We start from the raw sequence: 24,517 nt of genomic DNA, 5'->3' as shown, positions 1-24,517 counted from the left end.
CAACATGTCCCTCAAAGTGAAGCCAAAGATTTTGGTGCTCCCCCTGCTGGCAGGCTGCAATATATGTCCTAAACTCTGCCTCTTCAGATGAAACGAATAAAGGATGGATCATTTATGAATGTGTTTTTATTGAATTTCAAAGTGGCCTTAAGTGTTCAGGAAGGGAATAATAATAATAATAATTTATTATTATTATTATTATTATTGTTAAATTTTTGTATTATTTTTTATTTCTATTATTATGCTATTATTATTATTGTTATTATTATTATTATTATCATTATTATTATTATTATTATTATTATTATTATTATTATTATTATTAGTAGTAGTAGTAGTAGTAGTAGTATTGACAAAAGAATTACAAAGTAAATCACACCAAACATGATAATGTCACTGTTTTTCCAATAGTTCCAGATCAAGGCCCACTTATCACTCCAAAAACACAGAAGTTAAACGTTGTATCACTTGCAGATGCAATTTCTTCTTGTATGCTGCGCTGAAATGATCACTTATATGCACTGTCTCTTTAAACGACTCAATCAAAAAATGAATAAATAAAAAAACAAAGGTTTTTAGTGACCTGCCTCTAAAAAAGTTATTAGACGTCAGGGGTCTGTACCTGTACCTAAAATAATATAACTTCTGTAAATCCATCTTTCGTATCTCGTACTTTCTCCTCCCAAACAGCTGAAATCGTCCCGTTTGTCTGAACCGATGCAAACATGAAAAATCTGGTTTTCTGGAGCCGAACCAGCAGAAATAGAAAGCTGATGATAGCGACGAAGCATTCACTGATTTGAAGATAAATCAGACAACACAGCACTGGAGACAATGCCGCCTCTTTATAAGAATTTATGACACACTTGCTCACAAACCCACACCCACAGACGGTGTCACCCCCCCTCCTCCATCACTCAACAGCAGGATTTACATACGGTACACTCAGACATGCACACACACTCATTAGGAGCGGGCTCGTGCATGCTGCACGCTCCGTGATGCTAGATGATTCCCACCTTCTTGACAAGAGATCTAAGAGAGCGCCCTGTGTAGGAGAAAACAGCGTTGAAGGCTCCTAATATCTTTGATAGCATCGTTATGGTAATGATCAGGCTTAATGTAAAATTCATGAAGTGTACCTTGCATTTGAGGATTGCCAATACTTGTTCTGCTGGCAAGAGGGAGGATAGAGAAAACATGTGCATGCAGATGTTGTTCGGCTTTGCCCTAATTGTTTTTCGACAGTTAAGTGCAGCTAAATGACTTTCATGTGTTGGCATGTACACGCAGGGAGGGGATCGCTGCTTCCCAGCTCCTCTTTCAGCTCCTCTTTCAGCTCCTCTTTCAGCTCTTTGGAGGAGCGCTTGTTGAAACAAAACGCTGCTTTCCTAATTATTCAAACCATTAGACCTGTTAATTTGCCCAGTCAAACAATCCAGACAGACACCGAGTAAAAATACCAACAATGGAGTTATTGTGATTTCCCGGCGAACATCTAAGCGCAGCGAGAAGAAGAAAATGCAAAACAATCAGAAGGGGTCTGCAGCGGAAACCTGGTCCGTCCTGTCACTTCAAAACGTCTCTGCATCAACCTGTCCATCACTGACAGTTATGAGTTTGGACTCTCACTCTCACTCTCTGATAGTCTGTGTGTGTGTGTGTGTGTGTGTGTGTGTGTTTGGTGTGTGTGTGGGTAAGATCTCTAAGGAGTGTCTTTCAAACAAAATTCCATCGAGCACTCATCAGTGGGAGGTCCAGGTCCATTGGAGATGGCGTAGTCACTCTGAAATCACACAGCTAACCAGGACTGTCAGCCAATCAGGATGTTTTTGATTTTTCTTGAAATCTGCGCTCAGTTCAGATTAACCTGGACTCCGACACACACATCACGATGGAGTGTGATTAGATGGCTGAGGATGTTCACATCTGGGGAACAATTAGCCCGGATGCACGGCCGAGCTGGAGTGAACAGAAGTGACAGTGCTGTCAGCGTTGACAGGTGACTCGAGCTGTTCCAAATTTAGAGCCATTGAAGTTTCAGGGGGTGGAACCAGGTCGGAGACACGCGTCGGGAAAAAGGGTCACTTTGTCTTGGGAACCACTGGCTCTGCGCGAGGGAACGGGAAAAAAAAAAACTGTAAGGATGTAAATGTGTTTTTTTCAGACATGAGAGAAAACACCCAGACAAATAAAAGTATGACAACACGGAAAAATGAGCAGATTATTGGATTATAACGATCCAGCCTAGAGAGCAGTGGACTTTATTTAACTGAGATTACTCCAAGTTTCTCATCAATTATGTTTTTTTTCCTTTATACAAATATATTCGGCGCAGGATCAGAGCTTAGCATGAGGCGTTTCAGGACGAACTACCTCCTGTAGGGACCTGGACCTCGAACAGAAAAACTACTTCTGCTCAAATTCACAAGAAAACAGGACTCTACAGCTTCCTGGGGTTTTTGCCTTTTTCTGCACCAAATTTTACCATCTTAATATTCCAGTTTGCTGGTTTAAAACCCAGGAAGAGGATCTGCACGTTATGCATGTGCATAACACAGGCGCCGCCCAAGTGGCTGCCTGTTTCTTTTTCATCATCTTTGCATTTGTTATGCATTCGTTACTTTGTCTTCAGTGATATTTTTTACTACTTTTTCTCCTGTGTTTGTCTGGAGATCCTACATGTAACCATGGCTGCATAGTTTACACATAAAATCAGCTGTTAGCAGCCTGTAGCATGTCGATGCTAACTGGTGCTAGGCCAGATGTCTCCCCACAAGGTGAGGAGAAGGAGGTGAGGACGACTTGCTGGAGTAAGAAGTGACGACATGGACCTGTCCTTCCATCCATCGTTATTGGGAACGTAAGATCTATCTCCAATAAGATGGACAAGCTAGCTGTGCTAACCCAGCAACAGAGGGAATACCAGAGGGCAGAGTAGCAACATGCTATTCACAGTGTATTCACAGTATTCTTGTTTTAACATCCACTTGTTATTTCTTCTATTTTAGCAAAATGCATCAACGTTTGTTATATCATGATTTATGGGAAACACTCGCTATTTGTGGATTCGCTAACTTCAGAGTACTTTGCTGAATTCTGACTGAAAAACAGATTCAAAACTCTTCAAATCAGCAGGAAACCTCGTGACCGTTTCACCTTTAGTAGCTGGGACGACTAAAGTGAGACACGAGGAAATGTGGAGAGCAAAAAGCGAGGGAAGACAAGCAGTGAAAGCTCAAAACTGGAAGCTAAACCATGAAAGCCTTAGTCCCTGTACATGGGGTGCACGCCAAAACCACCACACCAGTAGTGCACATGCACTGACACTCAGAAGCTAACTGTGTAGCTCACAGTTTTACTCATACTTAATCTTTAAACAAACACACAAGAAAAAAAGATAAACAATAAATTTACTTCTGTAAAATTTCTTCCAAACTATTTCTGCTGTCATCTTCTTCTGAATAAATTCACGAAAACTAAATCCATATCCATTCTTAAGTGTTTTGTCTGTGTGTCCACTGTTTCCAGGATCACCTGCACCAAACGCTGCATTTCATGACTCGTAAACACACCTCGCTGGCGTTTGACCTGTGTTACAGCTCCAAACTTGCCGTCTCACAGTATACAGCGTACACGCGGGGGCCTAACAGGTATAATGACGGCGTTTCTGTTGAGCAGATTAATTCAAAGTCTCCGTCCTGAAGCCTGGCAGCCTGTTATTAAAGCTGTTGTCTGGAAATAAAAGGAAGTCGTTTCCCAGCAGAAAGTGGACACTGGTGAATTGCCAATGATGAAATGACAAGGATGTCTGTCAATTGGACGTTTGATGTGGGCTCAAACTGAATGAGCGGCCGTTAGCGGTGGAAAGCAAACACTCTTTGAAGCGCGTTATTTTATGACATGTTGTATTCATCGCTGGATGCCAGGCGCTGAATTAATGAGAGATGAAAATATGTCAGCCTTTTCTTTTAAGCCCATCCAAACCTTAAAATTAGAATTAGCATATGTGACTTCTACACCTCACTTCATCCAGTTAGTCAGCCGAGTTTGTCAGCACAACTTCAAGACGCACGTCTGAATGTGAACGCATGGAATGATGAAATATTAATGATAGGAGGAGGTGAGTGGGGTCATTTTCAGACCAAAAACAGATTATTTTCATTGTTTAAATTTAGAGTCAAAGCTCCTGTCAGGAAGTTTCACTTTGTTTGAGTTTGGCGCCCCCTGTGGACACAACACCTCAGGGTAACGTTTCCTGTTTTCAGCGCTGCTTTGGTCTTATGGACACTACTTTGCTCTCTCATGAGTATTGTTTTCAGAAACTAATCTTTCTACTAGCATGTTAGCTTAGCATGGCATTTGACTGAACTGCAGGCACAGGCCATAAGCTTAGCGTTGCATAAAGCCTGAAATCAGGAGAGTAACAGTGAGCCAGGAGTTGTCAAACCGAACCGTTTACCTGGTTTACCTGGTTTACCTGGTTTACTGAACTCGGTTTGGGGTGTGTGTATTTCTGATTTCCCACGTTATTACTCCTACAACATCAACATCCACCAACTTTCCATGCACCTGTGGCTAACCTCAAGTTTTACAGCCCTGGGAAGATAACTACATCTACAAAGAGACTAATCTGGAAGAAAATACAGATTTTAATTCTGTGTGGATGGATTCATTAAACTAACAATGTGTTGCTTAATATCAGGCTTTAAATGTGGCAAACAACAAAGAATGATGAGTTAAACAAACTTCTACATATATGTTATAAAATTCCAGTAATCTTTTTATTTTTTTTAATTCATAATTTATAAAATTCCATTCTTTGCTTTAAAATTGTGTGAAATTTTTGTATTTTTTTTAAACATTATTCTATTTTTTTGCAAGATTTGAAAATCTAAATTTTCCAAAGAAAAACTCAGAATTTTTAAGAAATTCTAACATTTTTTTGATTTTTTAAATTTGTTTTGTAATTTTTTGCCAATTTGGAAATTTATTTATTTTTTTTGAAATTTTAACGTTTTTGGGTTGTTTTTGTAAATCTTTGTAAATTTTGTTAATCTAATTTTTTCTCATTAGCTTTTTTGTAAATTTATGTATTTTTTTACACTTAGATATAATATGCACAATTTCATAAATAAATAAATATAATAAATAAAAACTTCTGGCTCAGATTATTACTCACTAGATTTTAACTGTTCATTGAAAATACAGACTTTAATTCTGTGTGGACTTATTCATTTAACTGACAATGTGCCGTAATAATAAACAGGCTTGATCTGTGGCAAGACATTAGCAAACAACAAAAATGATTAATTTAGTGATATTATCAATAAATGTAATGAAATTCAATTATTCTTTCAAAAATTTTGAAATTTTTGTAAATTTATAAAATTCAATAATTTTGCACATTTTTAAAAAAAATTTAAATGTTTTTTAAATTTTTGTATTAAATTTAAATAACAAAACATTTTGAAATTTTTACTTTTTTTTTGCTTTTTAAAATTTTTTAGTTTTTATTTTTTTGAATAACTTTAAAAATTAAAAAAAATCACGTGTACAATTTTATAAATAATAATAAAAAAACCTTCCTGTTTAGATAATTATTCATCAGATTTTAACTTTGTTCAGAATTTTATACACTAAATAGACTTTATTGCGTACATATAGAAGATTTTGTAGCTCCTGAATGACTTTATTCCAGGTGAGCTGAGGCAAAACGGCTCCTATGAAGGTAAAGGATGCAGACTCCTGGTATATGGTGCTCTGGGGTGTTAATAACAGCAACAATCTTCACTGAACCGAACCTAGAAACACGTGATAAGATCCAAACTGTGGATTTTGTTAATTGTTCAATCCCTAATAACCCTCAACTGCTGTTTTTGTGTGTATGCCAATTAAAGCCAAAACTAGTTAGCCATTTCTCCGCACATATACAAGAGTAGAATCTATATCTCACCCAGTTTAAGAGGAAATATTTCTACAATATCGACAAATTCTGCACAACTTTGTATTTAAAGTGTGCTTCAGAATTCCTCAGTGTTAGTCTGTGTCTGAACAGGGCTTGTTCCCACAGCCTTGGCCCGTCCTCCTCCTCCTCCTCCTCCTCCTCCTCCTCCTCCTCCTCCTCCTCCTCCTCCTCCTCTGTATCTGCTTGACCTGCTGGGGTCTGCCTGTGTCGGCTCCCACACCTGTGCACCATTTTACCCTCACAGCTCTGGAAACATGTTGACTGACAGCTGCACTTCAAAGATCTGCTCTTGTTTTCATGGTTATCATCTGTTCACAGAGTTCGATGGTCGAGTGTGTGTGTGTGAGTGTGTGTGAGTGTGTGAGACAGAGAAAGGGGGCAGCCAGTGTGTCGTGGGGGCCAATTTGGATGATTGGCCTTGAAACGCTAGCTGAATGGGGCTTCCCTGTGTTCCTTTAAAGTGACCCGTGCCCGGCAGTGTAGTGTAAAATTATCCTCGGCGTGTTTGTGTTGTGTCAGATGTGGTGACTGGCAGAAACTGTTAGTAATTGTCTAAGTACTCCGGTGTGTCAAAGCTGTCCGTCACTCATCCCGGCCCCCTCCTCCCACATCGGCTTCTTCGGGCTTCTCATAATATTTTCACTGAACTGCGGAGGACAAACTACTTTCAGTGATGGAGTTGTCACTTTGGTGCTTTTGCTTGGGAAAATATTTTAGCTCTGGAAGAACACACACTCGCCTGACATGTGTTCCTGCTTTTTGGGAGAGGGAAAATAAGAGACGCAGACTTGTTCTTTCTTTTGTTCTTTGATACTTTTACAAATTCAAGACTATGAGCTTTTCTTGTCAGAGCCCATTGAAGTCGAAGCTAACCTGAGAGTGGCGTTGTGAAAATACATCCTCAGCTCTGAGGGGACGGACACGTGTACGTACTCTCTCATGTATGCACTTAAAATGGAAGCGATCAGCTGTGCAGCACGGTTTCATGAAAGCCTGGAGCTGAAGTTTCAATAGTTCGTCTGCTCAGAAAGGATTTAAAGACATTTGAACGCGTCAGCTGCAGCACAGCGTTCACAGTCTGAATGCTCGACACATTAAAGGCCTGCAGCGTGGAGACGTGCAGCTCAGGTGTGTCTAATCCAACCCATGAAGCGTGAATTTCTCCGGTTATTAATCCTGTTAATCAGGAGTTTGTTTAAGCAGGAACAGCTTCGTTTAAAGCTGGGGTGAAGTTATTTCAGAGGTAATCAGCAGAACTATAGAAACACTGAGTATGGACACAGCCTTTAAGCTGTTTTTATACTTTTTTAAACCTCTTACAAAAATAAAACAACAAAATTAGGTTTGAGCTGAAAATAGATCTAAATGAATCATTAAATGTGAAAGAATTTGGCACCTGCTTTCAACATCTGTAAATATTTAAAGAGGGGGTATTATGATATTCTAAACATATAAAGTAACAATCCTGGATGTTCAGACTGACCGTGTGCAGATTTTCAAAGATTTACGTGTTCATATGGTTTAGAAATCTGAATCTGTCTGTAAACTGATTGGGATCTCTTGACTGCTTCACAACACAGTGGAGGGATGGGTCTGCTCGTAGCTTGGCCCTCCAAAGGGCTGGCCAATTAGAGGGAAGGGGGTTTTCAGAGCAGGAAGAAAATCTTAAAAGGAAGTGTTTCAACTAGAGGCTGAAATAAGAGTTTTCTATATCACAAGGGAGAGGAAAATTAGTTTCTTTAGGAACAAACAATGTGGAGATACCATTGGTACATCGAGAGTACAAAAAAAAGACAAAAAAACAAACAAATGCGAGATACCCCCTCTTTAAAGACAGACAGAATTAAGACTAGAAAAAAGCAAAACATACCCTCTCTTTAAGGAAAAACAGGATAGAAAACCAAAAAAAAAAAAAAAAAAAAAAAAAAAAAATGAGACACCGCCTCTTTAAAGACAGAGAATTAAGACTAAAAACAAGCAAAATAACCGGCTCTTTACAGACGGACAGAATTAAGACTAAAATAATCAAAAAGTGAGATACCCCCCTCTTTAAAGACAAATGGAATGAAGACTCAAAAAAAGCAGCAATACCCTCTCTTTAAGGACAAACAGGATAAAGACAAAAATTGAGATACCCCGTCTTTAAAGACGGAAAGAATAAAGACAAAAAACAAACTAAAATACCCCCTATTTAAAGACAGACAGAATATTGGTATATAAAAGGCAAAAGTACCCTTTCTTTAAAGACAGACAGAATTAAGACCAATAAAGCAACAATACCCACACTTTAAGGTTAAACAGGATAAAGACAAAAAAGTGAGATACCCCCTCTTTAAAGACAGACAGAATTAAGACTAAAAAAGGCAAAAAAAACCAACAAAAAAAAAAAACTCTTTAAGGACAATCAAGATTAAGACTGAAACAAGCAAAAATACCCTCTCTACAAAGACAGACAGAATCAAGATTTTAAAAAGCAACACTACCCCCTCTTTAAGGTCAAACAGGATAAAGACAAAAAAGTGAGATTTTCCCTCTTTAAAGACAGAAAGAATAAAGACAAAAAAAAAACAAGCATAAATACCCTCTCTTTAAGGACAAACAAGATTAAGACTAAAACACGCAAAAATACCCTTTCTTTAAAGACAGACAGAACTAAGACTAAAAAAGCAACAATACCCTCCCTTTAAGGTCAAACAGGATGAAGACAGAAAAGTTAGATACCCCCTCTTTAAAGACAGGCAGGATACAGACTTGAAAAAAGTGACATACCCCCTCTTTAAAGAAAAAAAAAAGTATTTCTCAGATGTGATATATCTGTGTGGAGGCCTCAGATTTGTTAAAGGGCAAAAGCACAGATTTAAAGATCTCTTTTGTGAGTGTTTCTTGATGTTTCATGGTTAATGTTTAGCTATCACAGGAACACCTCGGCTCCAAGTTTCATGAATTTCCAGCAAAAGCAGAAAAATCAAGAAACCTGTGTGAGTGTGTGTGAGTGAGTGTGTGTGAGTGAGTGTGTGTGTGTGTGTGTGTGTGTGTGTGTGTGTGTGTGTGTGTGTGTGTGTGTGTGTGTGTGTGTGTGAGTGAGTGTGTGTGTGACTTAATGTTTAATAATTTTCGGGCTATATCAATCACAGGCAGAGCAGCAGATGTGTGTTAACATAATATGTTTGATATGAAAACATCGGCCAGTGTTTGTTCAGTGTCGTCCAGTTTATTGCTTCCTAATGCCGTCTAATACCAACATCATTTTTCACATTTGTGATTTAATGTGCCGTCCGCTCTGTGAGCCCCCCCCCTCATCCTCCTCCTGTCCAAACACACCTTCTCCTCCTTCCTCTGGGGAGGAGAAAAATCATTCGTTATTTTAATGGGTGTCAAATATGTTTTCCAAATCTACTAAAAGGTTATCGTTGTTACACACGGACAAGTGCTTATATCTGAATCAATGTTAACTCTGTTAGCAGGGAAATTTACGGCCTTCACGGGGCGACCTCGCTGCACAAACTCAATCGGCGTGTTTTCACAAAGTGCAGCTGGAGGGTGATTTATACGGCCGAGGTGACTGACTGCTCTTTGATAGAGGAGATGCATTCAGCGGTGGTGGCGGCGGTGGCGAGGTGCGATGGAGGCATAAATACCAGGCTGTGTGTTTCCACCCTGACTGTCTGACACATGGAGATTATGTATTGTTAGTGTAAGAACAGCAGGGGAGGCGGGAAGTGAGAGGCGGCTGCTTGTAAATGTGGTTATGTGAATGAATGACACATGACTCTGGTGGTTTGCACTGTGAGAAAACTTATAAAAATCACCACAAACCACAGATCTGAACCTCTGGTGTCGGCTCACCTGGTGGCGTGGAGGTCCTCCTCTTCTGATTGGTTCAGGAGGATCCTAATTGACTAAAAAACCTTAAAGAGGAGGAAAGGAGACGAGAGGATGTGAGTGCTGCTGCTCCTCCAGAGCCTCTGCGTCACTATTTGTCTTGTGCAAGTTAGTTTTATCTAATAAAGTGTCTTTGTATTAAGATGGATCCTTCAAACACTCCTTTGTCTCTATAATCACAGTGGAGGGAGGCAGGACTCACACATTCCTCGCTCAATTTATTATTAATAAGTACATCAGTGGGAGAAAGATATCCTGGGGACGCAAACACCCGCCGAGCGCAGCATTCATCAAACGTAAACGAATATCACAATACACAGGATACAGAGGCTCCAATAACAGATAATTGATGAGAAAGGTCTTTGGGAGCAGTGGATCACTCCTGATGCTCATCATTATATAACACGGTTTCATACTTTACTCCACATGATGAACTGTTTGTTGAAGGGAGACATTTCTGCAGCCTTCTGTTTGCACTTAAGTCGTCTGTTTGCGGGGAGCGCCGGGTCACACTCTGCTCCCGGTGATTAAACTGTGGTTGGCGGCGTCACTGCGTCCACTCAGTGCTTATGCTTTTCTCACAAGACCTTAATCTTTTGCAACCGCAGCAATTACCCTCCTGACAGGGAAACAAAACACAAACAGCACATCCAAGGCTCCTTTTATTCGAGATAACCTCTTCATCTTCTGCAAAACGAGCCTTTGGATCTTGTTTTCTTTTCCTAATTTGATGAAAGATGCAAAATAAAAACACTGCTCAGATAATTTGGGGACGTGTTTCGTGTTTGGAAGTGGTAATGAGGCCGTGACGACAGGAAAAGCCCTGTTCCTTTCTATAACACAAGGGTGAGGGAAATAGCTTCTTAAGAAATAAACAATGTGGAGATACCATAGGTACATGGAGAGGACAAAAAAAAGGCAAAAAAAAACCAAATGCGAGATACCCTCTCTTAAAAGACAGACAGAATTAAGACTAGAAAAAAGCAAAAAAAAATAACCTTCTTTGAGGAAAAATTGGATAAAAACTGGAAAAAACAGTGAAATACCCCCTCTTTAAAAACAGGCAAAATTAAGACAAAAAAAGGCAAAAAATACCCCCTCTTTAAGATCAAACAGGATAAAGACCAAAACAAGCAAAAATACCCCTTCTTTGAGGAAAAAATAGGATAAAAACTAAAAAAAAAAGTAAAATACCCCGTCTTTAAAGACAGGCAGAATTAACACTTAATTTAGCAATAAGTAAGATACCCCCTCTTTAATTACAGACAGAATTAAGACAAAAAAACAAAACAAAAATACCCCTTATTTGAGGAAAAAATAGGATAAAAACTAAAAAAAAATGTAAAATACCCCCTCTTTAAAGACAGGCAGAACTAAGACTAAAATAAGCAAAAAGTGAAATACCCCCTCTTTAAAAAAAAGACAGAATTAAGTAAAAAAAAAAAAAGCAAAATACCCCTTATTTGAGGAAAAAATAGGATAAAAACTTAAAAAAAAAAGTAAAATACCCTCTCTTTTAAGACAGGCAGAACTAAGACTGAAATAAGCAAAAAGTATGATACCCCCTCTTTAAAGACAGACAGAATTAAGACCAAAAAAAAGGAAAAAATACCCCCTCTTTAAGGAAAAACAGGATAAAGACTAAATCAGGCAAAAATACTCGCTCTTTAATGACAGACAGAATTTAGACTAAAATAAGCAAAAAGTGAAATACCCCCTCTTTAAAGATAGACAGAATTAAGACTAGAAAAAAGCAAAAATACCCCTTCTTTAAGGAAAAAATAGGATAAAAACAAAAAAAAGTGAAATAGCCACTCTTCAAAGACAGACAGAATGAAGACTCAAAAAAGTCAAAAACACCCTCTCTTTAAAGACAGGCAGAATTAAGACTTAAATAAGCAAAAAGTAAGATACCCTCTCTTTAAAGACAAATGAAATGAAGACTCAGAAAAAGCAACCATACCCCCTCTTTAAAAACAGACAGAATCAAGACTAAAAAATGCTGGATCTTGTTTTCTTCTCCTAATTTGATGAAAGATGCAGAACAAAAACTGCTCAGATAATCTGGGGACGTGTTTCGTGTTTGGAAGTGGTAATGAGGCCGTGACGACAGGAAAAGCCCTGTTCCAGATGACAGATGGGACTATCTGTGTGACTGTCAGGAAAGGCCAACCCGGGCCCTGCTGCTCAACCTGTGCTCCGGTGTTGGGTTTCCTGCAGCGAGGAGCAGCCTGACACATGTAGCTATAGGACCCGTGTCTGAGGGCAGGAATTCAATCAATAAAACTCTCCGCTCGACAAGATATACGGTGTTACAGGGAGACGCAGAGGGAGAGGGTGGACCATCTGCTCCTCTCTGTCACATGTCAATCTGTGCGGCTAATGCTCAACCTATTGGGTTATCATTCATAAAGTTTAAAGCACCTTCTCTGGCTTTATGTAATGAAGCTGTAACTCGATTGGTTTTGGTTTACTGTCCCCGGTGTCTGCTCTCAAATCGGCTTGCATCTGTCTCCCTCCCCTCGGGGACCGCAGCATCACTGTGGAGCTGTTGTCACTTTGCAGGTGATGCGACATCATCGCAGCACTTCATTAACAAACTGCACGAGGGCTGCGTTTGCTCTCATCGCACACTCGTCTCATTCAGGGGCCAAAGACGTCAAAATGAGACGCTCTTTGTTCCTGAACAGCGTCTTTTTCTTGTTTCCTAACCCAATTCAAATTTAGAGATGAGAAATTCAGACTTTAAAGGTTCATTTCTGGTGTTAGCCAAGAAAACAAACAGTCAAAACAATCCCGTGACTCAAATCCAGGAGCGCAGAGATCAACTCCACATGGTGTTTTCTGGAAGCTGCAGTACCACCAGTGAAAGTTGGGGCAGTGTTGAGCAGCGTAGTCATCACATCCAGCCAGATGAAGAACAACAACACTTGGAGCAATACTGAGCAAGTCAGGTACAAAATGTAAACATATCCATGTCGTTACCTTCTCAAACAGCTGGGCAGAAGAAGCAGACGTGAAGTGGCGCCCTCTTGTGGATGCACGCTGCAGCATCAAGCCCTGTGAGAAAAACACAAAGCAGAGTTTGGGTAAATGCAACGAAGCATAAATCATCTTACGGCTTCTTTTAAAGACACTGTGATGATCTTTTACTCAGCTTTGAGTTTGGCGCCCCCTGTGGACAAAGCAGTGCATGTTCTTAGCTAGGTAAAATCTTAAAAAAGACGCTGAAAGTCAACAAAAACCAACCTGCAGCCAAAGAAAAAGATATTTTAGAAAGCTGCAGATATAACCAAACCTTTTTCTAATTGTCTTGAATCCTTTTGTGGCTTTTTTAAAGCATTAAAGAGAGGGTATTTTGCTTTTGTTAGTCTTAATTTTGTCACTCTGGTGCCCCTGTAGTAGCATTACTTTGTTTCAAATAAATCTCTATCTTTCTGTCACTGGTGTTTTAGAAAACCCTCATTCAGTCTCTGTTTGAAACACTGTCGCTTTAAGGCTCCCTGCTTCACAAACCTACATCCCTCTGATTGGCTGGCCTTTTGGAGGCCTGTAGGAGGCGGAGCTAAGGGCAGAGCTTGGTGTTTGGGGTCTGTGCCTCCAAAATAGCACATAATTATCCCACAATCCATCGTCTAACCATGTGCAAATGAAGGCTACACGCTAAAAATTCACACATAAAAAATGTTTGTTATTTAAAGAATATTTAAAGAATTTGGTTTGTTATTGCAGAATTGTTAAAGCTAACGCGACTACTGAACAAAACGAGTACAACAGTGAAACCTCTGGGGTCATATTTTGGAGCTAAAGACAGACATAGCGGCCATTTTTAAGAGGTCTGAGAGCAAACGTGGCAGATTATCTGAATCCTTTTGTCTCTTCTTTAACTTCCTGTGGCCTAGAGTTGCTTAAAGCTCCTGCAGTGAGTTCCTCCTGCAGTGAGTTCCTCCTGCAGTGGGTTCCTGGTGTAAATTGGTGGCAGGTGAAGAGTAAAGAGGACGATTCAAAGCCAAACTTGATGATGTGACCTGTAGAGACTCTGAGGGTACTCGAGCTTGGAGGAGCCTCTCCACAATCAGAGCGGCTTTTGAGCTGAATACGGTAATCATTCGGTAGACAACCTTCGAGTGCCTTTGAACGCACACCTCACATAATGAGAGCATCATTAGTCAAACCGCCGCATGATTCGTTGAAGTCTAACGACTCAGGAGGTGTCGAGGATGCTGTTATTATTATTTTTCACATCCTATTTTTGACTTAAATGACATATTACAGAGTTTGCACTTACAAGGAGGATGTCAGGCTTTTTTTAACGGGCTGTTTGTACTTTTCTGACATTTGTAAAGCTGTAACGAAGAGAGCGCAGAGGATTTAGAGCATGCTGTCTGGTTTTTAAGCTAAAGAAGACTCTGTAATAAAACTGCACATGAGATATGTTTGAAAAAACAGCCATGTTCAGGGGTCTGCACCCTTTACTCCCATAGGGGCCGTTTACCTCAGCTCACCTGGATTAAAGTCATTTAGCAGCCACAAAATCTGCTTAGTCTTCACAATAAAGACAACAAAGGGTAAAATGTTCTATGCATAGTTAAAATCTAGTGAATATCTGAACCAGAAGTTTCTTTGAATTTATGAAATTGTAAATGTGATGAAGTGATGTGAAGTTTAAAAAAAAAAAAAAATTCCAGATAACAAATAAATATGAATATAAATAAATTAATAAAATTCCAAGAATTTGCAAAGCTTCACAAAAACATAAGTTTTGAAATTGAAAAAATAATTGAAAATACAAAAAAAATCAAAGATTTGCAAAATTTAACAAAAATTGAAAAAAAAATCAAAAAATTGAAATTTAAAGAAATTTGTAATCTATAACAAAAATTGAAAAAAAATTTGCAAATTTTCAAAAATAAAAAAATAAAATAAAACAAATTTATATAATTTTTTTAATAAAAAAATCCAAAACTGTACAATAATTAATAAAAAATGAAAAATGTGATTTAAAGACTTTTTAATCTTTTTTAAATACATTTCCAAAGTTTGCAAAAAAAATACAAAAATTAAAAATTATCAAAAAAATTTGAATAAAAAAAACAAGAACTTCATAAAAAAAAATAAATTTCCAAAATTTGCAAAATAATCAAATAGAACAAAAAATAAACAAATCATTTCAAACAAGTTTAAAAATCAAAATTAAATTATATAAATTGTCAAAAAAAATTCAAAAGAATAATTTAATTTTATAATATATATTTATAATTCCACTCAACTCATCATTTGTTTGTTGTTTGATAATGTCTTGCCACTATTAGTCATGTATATTGAGTTGGCCTGTTGTTTTTCAAATCAGTATTTTCTTCCAGATGAGTCTTTTTGTAGATGTAGTTATCTTCCCAGGGCTGTAAAACTTGAGGTTAGCCACAGGTGCATGGAAAGTTGGTGGGCTGTTGATGTTGTAGGAGGTGAAGTAGAGCGGTGGCAGACTTTATTGACAGATGGGATGAAGATTTAGTTCAACTAAATGTTAACGCAGGATTTTATTTAGTGTCGGTGTCTTTAATCATCAATACCCTCTGGAAGAAAAATAACTATTCTTTATTTTAATAATATTTTTTAAAGCTACAAGGAGCCACAGGTTGAAGACCCTTGGCTGTGTCAGTAAAGAGAGGACAGAAAAAGCAGAACGCATCAGTTCATTGCTACGCTGAGTTTCTCCATTGTTTGAACGCTCTGTGTAATCCTGCTCTCACAGCATTATGAATGCTCCCATCTGTTAGCTGTTAGCGCTCAAACCGCACTCAGAATGCAAAGCCACAGCCGTGAGAGACGCTGACTGTTTAATTAAAAAAAGAAAGGAAAGAGTCAGAATAAAATTATACCGCAATAAAAGAGTCTTTCCAACAATAACGTTATCGTTTGACATGTGAGGGAAAAAAGCTTCATATCACAGCAAAGAGAGGCGACCTTTGAAGACGGCGTGTGTGTGTGTGTGTGTGTGTGAATTAAGCTTCAAAGATCGCTTTTAGGAAACCACAAAAGAATAACCTCTGACACCCAAACAAACAAACATAAGCCACATTTAAATAGCTCGAGTTGGAAAAGTCTGAGAGCTCACTTCTTTGGTGTGTGTGTGTGTGTGTGTGTGTGTGTGTTGGACTGTGTGTGTGTGTCGTAAAGAGCAGCGACATGTCTATTATGTGCAGTTTGATTAAAGCATGATGGCTGGTGTCCAATCTGCTTTCCAGGGGAGCGCTGTGACAGCCAGCAGCGCCGTGCAGCGCAGCACAGCGCAGCGTCTACCTGCTGCCTCCTGAGCGTGTTAGGTGATTTACGGCTGACTCCCTCCGTTTATGTACTGCCTTATTTTCATTTCCACCCCGCTGAGTGCCAGGTTCAGAACTCCTGAAGAAATATTATGCTTTGCTGACAAAATACAGTGACAGCCATCTCCCAGCTTTAAAAGAGTGCCAGAGTGTTTAACAGTGCGAGCGCCTGGGAGACAAGGCGAGGTTGAAGGCATCTGTAAAGCGCGCGGCCCGTTGAAACGAGCGTTTGATCTAAACCAGCTCTGATTGGGTGGAATGATGTTTATAGCCGAGTTAGAATCCACTTTCAATTAAAAAAATGACACGGGGGGAAAGGGGAGGTCTGTAAAACAGACGGTAAAATTTATTGAACAACTTTTACAGGGGTCTCGTCTGAGAAACATGTGGCGCACAAATGAAATGTTTGTTTCGACAGACGGGTTCGCCCGCAGACGAGCAGGTAACTTGACGCCAGGGACTTTTTCATTAACCCCGAGTTCAAACCCGGCTGCTGTTTCAGGCTCTTTGTGGGGAAGCAACAATTTGATGTAAACGGGTGAATATAAATACCACTGTTGTTCAAGCGCCGCCATGTTTCCTGTTCTCTGCAGCCTGTTTTCTCCTTTACAAGAGCTACTCTGAGCCGTAATGAGGAGTTGTAGCGTCCCGAGGCGTTATCATTTGCCGCATTATTATTTCAAAAGCCTCGACAACACAACCGTCTCTGATGTAATTCTCATGCATATGGAAGGTGTTCCAGTGACTTGATTTCCTGGATTTTTTAAGGGCGGAGGCGACCCCTCGCTAAATCAAATGAGTGATCACAAAGCTAATGAGGCATGTGGGTGTTTGCAGCGGCTGGGGCCGGCGTCAGATGGACACGCTGTTGTCTGTAATTAGCCTCTAGCTACATGAGCATCACTTATTTTTATTTAGACGCCAGCTGTGAAACCAGTGAATGAGAATCTGACGCCACAAAAAAACCCAGCCTCCCCCCCCGCTTCTGAGAGCGACTATAAATAAAGATTGTCATCGTAACCTAATCAAATTATGAGACGTATTTTGGTTGGGTTGTCAGTTGTCTCTCTCTGCCTCTGGTTCTCGGCAGACGGGGCGAAGCAAAGTGAATCCCCTGAGGTCCTCTCATCTCTCTTCAGGAGCTGCCGACTCTCTTCTCTTTATGGCACACCCAGAAGGATTAAGCACAAATGGCATTCACATGATTTCAATAAGCTCAGGGAGACAAGAAGCAGCCTTTCAGCACATTAGCTTTTAGCTGCAGAGGACACAAAGCAGACACGGCGCGGCTGCAGGGGGAGGAAAGAAAGGACGGGGAGGAAGGAGCAGAGTTAATAATGCTGCTCATAATGGACCGGTCTGTGCTGCTCCAGAGGAATTCCACAGACCCCCTGAAAAAGGCCCCCCGTGTAGTGATGTCATCAATAAGGGCCCTGATTGGGTCAGACGTGAACTTGAAGTGACTCTGTCTGAGATGTGACCACAGGAAGTGGACAGGGTAAAAGTCAGCTATGGAGACCAAACAGAGCTAAATGTAGCGCTTTGATTTGTTGTTAGCACAGTTTCACTTAGTTTTGCGTTAAAGTGATTAACAAAAAAACAGATGAAAGCATAAAAGTCCTTACATGCCTTTTCTTACATGCCTATTTCTTGGTTTGTTACACAAAACAGGTCAACAAATGAGCAGTTTACTTCATTTTGTTTTGCTAATGAAGCTAATGTTAGCTTTTGGGCTAAAAACACTGATGCTAACACTCAACTGTCTCCCTGATCTCTGACTTTAGGGTCATTATTTCCCTTAATTAAAGGTGGATGAGCACAGAAACCAGCAACTGATTCTCAAGGCAAAGAAAATCAGATGTTTTAATTCTTGGAGTATTTGTCATACTTTCGTGTTGTGTTGTGTATAATGTGTATTTGTGTCTGTGGTGGAAATGAAATTTTTGATCTTAATGAGTCCTTTTCCTCATTAAATAAAGGTGTTTTAATAATAATAATGATAATAATAATTTTAATATTAATAATAATAATGATCTTATGTTGAGTTAGTCCTCCTTGCCAGTAGTTGGCGCCACATTGCCGCGGTTTGACACACGTCAGATCCTGTTCATATGATTTAATAAACCAGGGTGAGTTAATGGTTAAACTATTTGATTTTGCACTTAAGTTTATTTATTTATTATTTTTTAAATGACTAAAACTCTGTCAGTTATTAGTTTAATTTTGCACGTGTTATGAAGTGTGCACTGCACACGATGGCGTTTTTTGTGACGGACTGCAAACAGCCCTCTGACATTTTATGTTTATCTATTTATTTTTTGGGGGGATTTAAGTTTTTATTTAATGCAAAATTAAAAATGTTTTGCAGCGAGACAAAGTACAATACATTTTTCAGAAATAAGGAAAAAACAGTAAAACTAGTATAAAATGTTGACCATTGTTATGAAATATGTTTAAAAAAAATTTAATTGAAAGCAAATTAAGAGAAAAATAAAATAAAATAAATAAATTAAAAAATAACTTTTGTATCAAAAATAGGAATATCAGGGGTAGTAACATTTACATGTATGTCTTTGCCCCTTCCCACACAAAATGAAAAATCTTTTCAAGTACATACCCTCAATCTCAAACAGGGTAACTGGCCGACAGTGAAAGAGTGCAAACAAGTCCCAACCAAATATATAACTGTGTAGACATATGTCCAAGTTTGTGATTATCATCAAGTATACTGAAAACTAACAATTTAAAGTGTAGTTTGGGTGGGGAAAAATGAATAAAAAGTAAAATAATAATAATAATAATAATAATAATAATAATAATAATAATAATAATAATAATAATAAAAAATAAAAATAAATAATACATATATGAAATAAAATAAAAAATATAAGACAAATTAAAAATGAAATAAAATAAACAAAAATAAATAGAAAATAGAAATAAAAAAAATGAAATAAAATAAGATAAAATAATATAAGTAAAACAACCACAACCAAAAAACCTCTTAGTACTATGGACCATAAACAAATTAGAGGGTTCGACATTTTAAGTTTTAAGCTTCAGTATTATAAACATGGATATAAAGTAGCTGGATGTTCAGACTGAGCATGTGCAGACTTTCAAACCTCTACGTGTTCATCTGTTGTAGAAATCTCTGAATCTGTCTGTGAACTCATCAAAACGCCACATTCTTAAAATAAATCCAGATCCTCACCAGATTGGGTCCCAACATAAGGACCCCCTAACTGCCTCACAACACGTTGGATTGGCCTCAAACACCAAGGTCTGCCCCCAGAGGGCTGGCCAATGAGAGTGAAGGGGGTTTGTGGAGCAGGGAGCCTTAAAGAGACAGGCACTATATTAAAAATGTTTGAAACAGAGGCTGAAATAAGGCTTTTCAAAAACACCAGAGAGAAAAATAGAGTTTAAGTTAAGATTAAAAAACCATGTACAGATACTACGGGGGCACCAGAGGGACACAATAAAGAGTCAAAAAAGCACAATACCCCCTCTTTAAAGAACAAATAAGGCTAATGAACCAGCCTCCTCTCTTCAGTTTCTCCTGTTTCTTTCTGTCTTTCTGTCTTTTTACGTCTGATTTTTTCTTTTCATTTGCCTTACATCCTGTCTTTCTCTCCATTTTCTCCTCTCCCACCTCTCTCCTTGTCCCCTGTGTGTGCTGTGAATCGTTTAGCGTGGCTGAAGGTGGAGTAGCCCCTCCCCTCCTCTCCTGCACTGTCAGTAATTTTTCATCGCCCTTGTTGGGGCCGTTTTATGCATTGTTTCCCTGATGCAGTGATTGATGTCAGGGGCTGGTAATCTGGGGGAATGAGAGGCTGGATGGCGGCTGCCGCGTCCCCCTCCGTCTCTGACACGTGTCGGGGCTGAGCGTTGGAGCGCCGTGCCGCGCGGCGCGGCGTGCTGGGGGCCCCCGTTTGGCCGCGGCCACTGCTGAGGCTGCTTCGCTTCAGCTCGGCTCGGCTCAGCCCTCATTTCCATTTCAATCTCAACCTCATGAATGCAAAAACTCTGGCCGAAAATTAATAACACCACACAGGGGAGAAGTGGGCGCAAAGGAGGAGGCTGGAGCGAGAGGAGCGCGATGGAGAGGAGGGCGAGGAGGAGAATGTGGCGCTGGGGTCCTTTTCAGCCCTTTTGTTCCTGCAAAAGTGCCCCTTATTTTATTCCCCTCTCTTTCAGCGGATCCTCCAATGAATGGCGTTACAGACAAAGCCAGATCCAGAGTGACACAAATTTATTTCGGTTGCAGCGCCGCAGTGTATTTCCACAGAACCAGGGGCGATTTGTCTGGGGACAATTTGGTTTCCATAAAGGATTTAAATGGTTTCTGTGGAGATAGTGGGGTGAAATTTAATTTGTTTCTCATTTACTACAGCAGGTATGAAAAGGAGAAAAATTGGACGGCTGATGGGCTAAAAATTGGTGCTGTCCCTCTGCTGTATCCCCAAAGGAGCAAGGCCCTGCATCATATAGATTGAGTTCGACCCCCCCGGCCCTCCCAACCACAAGCCAAGCCAACACACACACACACAGCGTGACATACACACACACAGCGCCTGCCTGCAGCCTGCACAGAGCTGTAACCTTAAACCAACTTAAACAGTAACCTTTGGGGAGGCTGCCAATCACTCCTAAAACAACGTTTCCATCGATCGGCCTGTCTGCGTGATTTATGGCCTCATTTTACACTAATTGAGAATTAGAGGGCGGATTAGTGGGCCTCAACACTTCGGCCTGATATGCACTCTGAGCAGTGTAATCTGTCACGCCGGGATGTCCGACACTCTCTTACTCACAAAGGAGGCGAGGAGGGAGGAGAGGAGGAGAGGAGGGAGGAGAGGAGGAGGCAGGGGGGGCCTTTCTAATTGAATTTCCAGATAACACGGAAATTAATTTGACACCGGTGAAATTTGACTACAGCTCTGCTGCTGCTGCGCCCCCCCTCAGTGAAATCTATGCGTCTCCTCCTTCACCTCCCTCCTCTGCTCCTCTGCTCCGCTCTCCCTGTTTCTGCTGCGCCCAGCAAACACTATTGATCCAAATCACTTTGAGTCCGGGCCACCTGACGCATGGAATCCCTAAATCATATTTGTGCTCATATTAGGCCAGTTCATCTGCTGCTATCTCCGTCCACATAAAGAAGATTACCTTTCATTTTCTCTGACTGTGTTCACATTATCTTGCTCCTTCTTTTTTTTAACGCGGGGAGGAATCTCCTCCTTTCCTGAGGCCGGCGCGTGCACGCAGGCGAATGCCCAGAGTCAACAGTTGGAATTGAATTATTGTCCCAGCTCGCCGGGTCCATTGTCTGGGTAATTTGTCGTATAAGTGGCAAAATGAAAGCACTCTCCACGGTTCTTCGAGCACCTGCTGTTGTGTCACTCATCACTGCAGAAACAGAGGGAGGTGCGGGGAGAAAGAGGGAGCAAGTGTTTCAAACGCTGTCAGAGATCACATGTTACAGCGCTTCAACATCAGCGGCTCAGATGTCATCGCCGGCTTTTTGTCCCAGTAATAATGACGTCAAAACCAGCAGCAGCTGTGACGGCTTTAATGTCGGATTGAAAGATTTGTTGTAATGTGCAGCGTGTGTGTCGGGCTCTCAGGTCCTTCCCTGACCTTTGACCCTGTGACACCAGGATTTCATGTAAACAATGTTTCAGTCTCCTCTGTCCTGGTTTATTTCTTTTTTTTTTTTAAATTAGGTCCAAACAAACCATGACCTAACTTAGACATCGATACACAGTTCAACATCTGACCATCTGAGCAGGAGTGTGTGAGCCCACTGAGCAAAGAGACGCTCAAACGAAGTCTTTTCATCACTTTTTGGGATGTCTAACCCTTGATTCACACACTCATCTGTCCATTTTTTTCCAGGCCATGTCCACACGTAGCCAGGTGTTTAGGAAACCACATACATTTCTAGTTTAAGCCTGTCGTTCACATGAAATGAAAGCTTTACGTCACTAAAAACGATGTTTTCTGAAAACTGGCCAAAGTGAAGATTTTGGAAAACTCTGGTTTGATGTGGATGCCAGTAAACAGAGTTTATGGTTCTCAAACGTCACAGCTGAATGATGAGGGCTCATTCTGATTGGCTGGCATGGGTTTTACGTCAGGAAAACACTGCCCATTATGGGTCTGGCGTGCCAGCGGATTTACCAGATGCGTGTGGACGAAAGTATTTTTTTAAAACGAACGAGGGGAGATACTTGTCTTAGAAAATATCCGGCTACGTGTGTGCAGTGTGTGCTGCAGAAACATGTCAATCTCTGCACAGCAGATCATACCAAACAGGAAATCAAACTTGGAAACGATCATTCAAATCTCCATGTCCATCATAATTCTCATCCTTGTTTATCAAAAATACGTCACTGACACATGGGCAGGAGTCATCATCAGCTCAGATCCAGAGGGAATCTGAGGTTTTGGATCAGTAAAAGTTAATCTTGGAGGTGGAAAACTTCATAACTCTATATGACAGAGGTGAATTGCTGACGTTTTGTGAGGGCCAGGTGAGTTTAACGTTGTCACGGGTGGGCTGCTGAACGTCCATTCATGACGTCCACAAGACCTCCCCACTGCTCAAAGGACGTCCTTTCAAAATCGTCTAATTTAAAACATTATTTTTGAATCAAAGTAGCATTTAATTTGTTTGCAGCTCTGAAGTGGAAACGTGAAGCTACAGGAAAATGAAGAGGAGCAGTCTGCCACCTTCAGAAACTGGACTACAGGTCCAAAAAGTCCAAAGTCTTTGCTTGTTCAGCGCCATCATAACAAACGTTATCTCAAGATACTTTACAAAAACATTCACAGGTCTACACCCGTAAATGTTAATAATATTTTATTAGCAGAAACACAACATCAAGACAAGATAAGGAGTCTGATCTCATCTTAATCCACCATGAGTACAGGACTTTGCAGCATTTAGCAAGTTACAATGGAGAGGAACAACTTCCCTTTAACGGGCAGAAACCTCGGACAGAACCAGACTCATGTTAGACAGGTAGACACGGGAACTAGAAGGAGGATCAAAACAAGAAAAGCCTCAGTGGCAGCGACAGTAGATCAGTTATAGGGACTTGGCTTTGAAACATATCTCCCATATGATCCACAACTTCCTGTTTTCGAGAGGACGTGGTTCTGTTAACACTAATGCAGCTACAGTGTGCTGAGAGGGACAAATTAGCACATGATGAGCAACAGATCTTTTTTGGAATCTGAATATTTCTTCTACTATAAATATTTTCCTGATGATAATTGGACTGAATCGGTGAAAAGCTCCATGTTTCTGATCAGAGACGTCTGAATGTAAACAGTCCAGTGAAGCAGCGTCTGCTCTTTAATCGTGAATAAGTCCCCTTCCTCCTCAGAGCCAACAAACTAAGCGATCTCACCTTTGTATCTGCAGCAGCCTCCTCTTTGTTTGCAGCTTTGTGTGGGAGTTCAGTTTGCACGCCGGCTCTTTAGCGAGCTAAGAGATGCATTTATCTGCGTAATGAACTTTGGACGCTTGCTAACTTAATCCCAGTAATGCCTGCGAGAGTCAATTAGCGCGACGAGATTCAGTGCGGTATTTATCTGATAGAGCAGAGCCTGGTGAACACACACTCTCACACACACACACACACACGCTGTATTGACCATCTTCATCTTATCTTTCGGCTAATGGGACCACAGGGCCCATCATCAGCTCGCTCTCAAACGCAGCGTTCAGTTTTCTGAAAAGCCGTGGGGAGGTTTTGGAAATTGAGTAGCTGTTGATTTGCGGCTCTAACAAGTCTTTAAGAGTTGATTTCTTCCCTCCACGGATCGTTTTATGAACCTGGATTCTCCTCAATCAATGCACGCAGGATATTATCAGAGCAGCACACAGGTGACAGCGTGTTACAGGACCTGGAAGAGACCTCTGGGATCCTGGAGTCCCCCATGACAGGGTCTGCCTGGTGCAGCTTGTACAGAGAATAATAAATGACAGGAAGTGATAAGACGAGGCTGTTAGCAGGCGCGGTCATGGTCTACATCGGCCTCCTCGTCTCTCCAGGGACCAGATCCTGCACGTGTGACTTTGTGCATGCATGAATGTGTGTGTGTGTGAGTGTGTGTGTGTGTGTGTTGTCCAGCTGCGCTCAGACCTGCTTCACTGCTGCAGCAGCGTCCATGGCGGCCATTGTCTCGACGCTGCAGCACACACAGGGTTACAAAAGGTCTCTATCAGCCGGCGTCCTCATTTCTTATTCAGACCCACAGGGACGGAGGGTGAGGCGGAGGGGGGAGGACGGGGGGGGATAACTGAGAGGCTGATGGAGACGAGGTGACAGGT

General features: G+C 40.5%; 1 protein-coding gene across 2 annotated transcripts in view; it reads right to left on the bottom strand.

Moving 5' to 3' along the window:
• The window catches only part of asmtl (acetylserotonin O-methyltransferase-like), a 158,556-nt gene that overhangs the window by 25,351 nt on the left and 108,688 nt on the right, over positions 1–24,517 (bottom strand). Inside the window, exons 17-19 of one of the 2 annotated variants that reach the window (XR_012599926.1) lie at positions 12,836–12,910; positions 9,815–9,876; positions 2,040–2,110 (exon numbers count right to left, since the gene is read on the bottom strand). The gene's annotated coding sequence lies outside the window, so the exon portion shown is untranslated. Of the gene's footprint in view, positions 1–2,039; positions 2,111–9,814; positions 9,877–12,835; positions 12,911–24,517 lie in introns of those variants that run through there. The other variant, XR_012599927.1, reaches the window with a different exon arrangement.

The sequence above is a fragment of the Halichoeres trimaculatus genome, unplaced genomic scaffold (assembly GCF_033239565.1).
Source record: "Halichoeres trimaculatus isolate MK-OKI-2021-1 unplaced genomic scaffold, fHalTri1.1 fHalTri1_scaffold_19, whole genome shotgun sequence".
In the NCBI taxonomy this organism is placed as follows: Eukaryota; Metazoa; Chordata; class Actinopteri; order Labriformes; family Labridae; genus Halichoeres; species Halichoeres trimaculatus.
Note: the sequence above shows the minus strand (reverse complement) of the source record. Positions and strands in the feature narration are given on the sequence as shown.